Source organism: Arachis stenosperma, chromosome 5 (assembly GCF_014773155.1).
Source record: "Arachis stenosperma cultivar V10309 chromosome 5, arast.V10309.gnm1.PFL2, whole genome shotgun sequence".
NCBI classification, from domain to species: Eukaryota; Viridiplantae; Streptophyta; class Magnoliopsida; order Fabales; family Fabaceae; genus Arachis; species Arachis stenosperma.
In genome coordinates, this window is record NC_080381.1 from 79,785,086 (window position 1) to 79,789,917 (window position 4,832).

Below are 4,832 nucleotides of genomic sequence, written 5' to 3' on the forward strand. Positions count from 1 at the left end.
CCATCTTCACTCCTTCATTTTCACACACCCTAAACACTACTTCTTCCCCCTTTGGCCGAACCACATAGCCTCCTCCATCTCCTCCATTTTCTTCTTCTTCTACTCTATTCTTTCTTCTTTTGCTCGAGGACGAGCAAACCTTTTAAGTTTGGTGTGGTAAAAGCGTTGCTTTTTGTTTTTTCATAACCATTTATGGCATCCAAGGCCGGAGAAACCTCTAGAAAGAGGAAAGGGAAGGCAAAAGCTTCCACCTCTGAGTCATGGGAGATGGAGAGATTCATCTCAAGGGTGCATCAAGACCACTTCTATGAAGTTGTGGCCTTGAAGAAGGTGATCCCCGAGGTCCCTTTCAAACTCAAAAAGAGTGAATATCCGGAGATCCGACATGAGATCCGAAGAAGAGGTTGGGAAGTTCTCACCAACCCCATTCAACAAGTCGGAATCTTAATGGTTCAAGAGTTCTATGCCAATGCATGGATCACCAAGAACCATGATCAAAGTGTGAACCCGAACCCAAAGAATTGGCTTACAATGGTTCGGGGGAAATACTTAGATTTTAGTCCGGAAAATGTGAGGTTGGCATTCAACTTGCCCATGATGCAAGGAGATGAACATCCTTACACAAGAAGGGTCAACTTTGATCAAAGGTTGGACCAAGTCCTCACTGACATTTGTGAAGAGGGCGCCCAATGGAAGAGAGATTCAAGAGGGAAGCCGGTTCAATTAAGAAGGCATGACCTCAAGCCCGTGGCTAGAGGATGGTTGGAGTTTATCCAACGCTCAATCATTCCCACTAGCAACCGGTCTGAAGTTACTCTAGACCGGGCCATCATGATTTATAGCATCATGATTGGAGAAGAAGTAGAAGTTCATGAGGTTATAGCCCAAGAACTCTATAAGGTGGCGGACAAGTCCTCTACCTTAGCAAGGTTAGCCTTTCCTCATCTCATTTGTCACCTCTGTTATTCAGTAGGAGTTGACATAGAAGGAGACATTCTCATTGATGAGGACAAGCCCATCACTAAGAAAAGGATGGAGCAAACAAGAGACCCCACTCATCATGAAATCCCTGAGATACCTCAAGGGATGCACTTTCCTCCACAAAACTATTGGGAGCAACTAAATACCTCCCTAGGAGAATTGAGTTCCAACATGGGACAACTAAGGGTAGAGCACCAAGAACATTCCATCCTCCTCCATGAAATTAGAGAAGATCAAAGAATCATGAGGGAGGACCAACAAAGACAAGGAAGAGACATTGAGGAGCTCAAGCACTCCATAAGACCTTCAAGAGAAAGAACAAGCCGCCATCACTAAGGTGGACCCGTTCTTTAATCTCCTTGTTCTTTATTTTCTTGTTTTTCGAATTCTCATGCTTATGTTTATCCATGTTTGTGTCTTATGATCATTAGTGTCTTAGTGTCTATGCCTTAAAGTTATGAATGTCCTATGAATCCATCACCTTTCTTAAATAAACAATGTTCTTAATTGAAAAAGAGAAGAATTGCATGAATTTTGAAAATTTTATAATAGATTAATTATTTTGATGTGGTGGCAACACTTTTGTCTTCTGAATGTATGCTTAAACAGTGCATATGTCTTTTGAATTTGTGGTTCATGAATGTTAAAATTGTTGGCTCTTGAAAGAATGATGAAAAAGGAGACATGTTACTGAGGATCTGAAAAATCATAAAAATGATTCTTGAAGCAAGAAAAAGCAGTGAATACAAAAAAAAAACGAAAAAGAAGAAAAAGAGAAAGAGAAAAAGAAAGAAAAAGAAAGAAATAAAGTTGTGATCCAAGGCAAAAAGAGTGTGCTTAAGAACCCTGGACACCTCTAATTGGGGACTCTAGCAAAGCTGAGTCACAATCTGAAAAGGTTCACCCAATTATGTGTCTGTGGCATGTATGTATCCGGTGGTAATACTGGAAGACAGAGTGTTTTGGGCCACGGCCAAGACTCAATAAGTAGCTGTGTTCAAGAATCATCATACTTAACTAGGAGAATCAATAACACTATCTGGATTCTGAGTTCCTAAAGAAGCCAATCATTCTGAATTTCAAAGGATAGAGTGAGATGCCAAAACTGTTCAGAGGCAAAAAGCTAAAAGCCCCGCTCATCTAATTAATACTGATCTTTATAGATGTTTTTGGAATTCATTTCATATTCTCTTCTTTTTATCTTATTTGATTTTCAGTTGCTTGGGGACAAGCAACAATTTAAGTTTGGTGTTGTGATGAGCGGATAATTTGTACGCTTTTTGTCATTGTTTTTAGTATGTTTCTAGTAGGATTTAGTTAGTTTTTAGTATATTTTTATTAGCTTTTAGTTAAAATTCACTTTTCTGGACTTTACTATGAGTTTGTGTGTTTTTCTGTGATTTCAGGTATTTTCTGGCTGAAATTGAGGGATCTGAGCAAAAATCTGATTCAGAGACTGAAAAGGACTACAGATGCTGTTGGATTCTGACCTCCCTGCACTCGAAGTGGATTTTTTGGAGCTACAGAAGCCCAATTGGCGCGCTCTTAACGGCGTTGGAAAGTAGACATCCTGGGCTTTCCAGCAATATATGATAGTCCATACTTTGCCCAAGATTTGATGGCCCAAACCGGCGTTCAATGTCACCTTCAGAATTCCCAGCGTTAAACGCCGGAACTGGCACCAAAGTGGGAGTTAAACGCCCAAACTGGCACAAAAGCTGGCGTTTAACTCCAAGAAAAGTCTCTACACGAAAATGCTTCAATGCTCAGCCCAAGCACACACCAAGTGGGCCCGGAAGTGGATTTTTATGTCATTTACTCATCTTTGTAATTCTTAAGCTACTAGTTCCCTATAAATAGGACCTTTTGCTATTGTATTTTTCATCTTTTGATCACTTTAGATCTCTAGATCATCTTTGGACATCTAGTTCTTAGATCAGATCTTGGTTTTTCTGGTTCCCTCTCTGGGGCCGAAGCCAATGATCACTTTTGTTCTTATGTATTTTCAACGGTGGAGTTTCTACACACCATAGATTAAGGTGTGGAGCTCTGCTGTACCTCGAGTATTAATGCAATTACTATTGTTCTTCTATTCAATTCAGCTTGTTCTTATTCCAAGATATTCATTCGCACTCAAGAACTTGATGAATGTGATGATTATGTGATGCTCATCATCATTCTCACTTATGAACAAGTGACTGACAACCACTTTTGTTCTACAAGCAAACAAGGCTCTAATGTTTATCTCTTGGGTTCTTTAACCGGAATCTTCGTGGTATAAGCTAGAATTGATGGCGGCATTCAAGAGAATCTGGAAGGTCTAAACCTTGTCTGTGGTATTCTGAGTAGGATTCAATGATTGAATGACTGTGACGAGCTTCAAACTCGCGATTGTGGGTCGTTAGTGACAGACGCAAAAGAATCACTGGATTCTATTCCGACATGATCGAGAACCGACAGCTGGATAGCCGTGCCGTGACAGGGTGCGTTGAACATTTCCACTGAGAGGATGGGAGGTAGCCACTGACAACGGTGAAACCCTTGCATACAGCTTGCCATGGAAAGGAGTAAGAAGGATTGGATGAAGACAGTAGGAAAGCAGAGAGATGGAAGGGACAAAGCATCTCCATTCGCTTATCTAAAGTTCTTACCAATGAATTGCATAAGTATCTCTATCTTTATCTTTTATTCATATTTCATCCATAACCATCTGAGTCTGCCTGACTAAGATTTACAAGGTGACCATAGCTTGCTTCATACCAACAATCTCCGTGGGATCGACCCTTACTCGCGTAAGGTTTATTACTTGGACGACCCAGTGCACTTGCTGGTTAGTTGTGCGGAGTTGTGATAAAGAGTTGAGATTACAATGAGCGTACCATGTTGATGGCGCCATTGATAATCACAATTTCGTGCACCAGATGGCAAGATCATTCCCGAGAACCCTGATGATGATGATGTTGAGCCTCCCTCTAAGCCTGTCGCCAAAGCTTCTGTCGTGTCATCTTCTTCAACTCCTGCTTGTTCTGTAGCCAATCCTGATTGCCCGATATTGAATCGGAATGACGGGACAGTGGACGCAGTGCCTCTTCAGACTCGCCCTCCTTCACCACGTGCTAATGCTGCCGAAAAGCCTTCGGGTGCTTGATTGATTTCTGTAATTACTTTGTGTTGATAGCCCGATTTGTGGGCGTTTGAACTCTTATTTTGTTGACTTTTGACACCTTTTTAGTTACTGGTTTTAGCAACTTTATTTTGGTAAACAAAATAGTTTTCCGGCTTTCTGGGCTGCATTTGTTGGCCTCTGACGCTGGCTATTATTATGACTTCCTGTTTTTATATCATATCTGTTTGCGCTTGTCTTGGTGTCTTTGTAGTCTTTGAGAGTATTGGGATGATCGACTTGATTCCTTTGCCTGACGCTGCTTTCCACAATCTTAAACTTTTGTTCAGGTTTTCGTTAGGAATTGTAATACCGAGTTTGCCAATTTCTTCAACTTGGTTTTTGCCCGAGTTGTTTGTTTGTAGCCCTCCTTTTTGGACTTTACTTAGGTCTCTTCCAGGGGTAGCTTTATCATGTCAGATCCTGTTGAGTTACTTGGTAATCCTCTTTCTTGGACTTTGTTCAGGTCTCTTTTAGGGATTACCTTTTTGTAACTTTATATCTTGGGCCGACTTCATCATGTCGGGCCTTGTCGACTTACTTGGTAATCCTCTTTCTTGGACCTTGTTCAGGTCTCTTTCAGGGATTACCTTTTGTAGCTTTGTATCTTGGGCCGACTTCGTCATGTCTGGCCTTGTCGAGTTACTTGGTAATCCTCTTTCTTGGACCTTGCTCAGGTCTCTTTCAG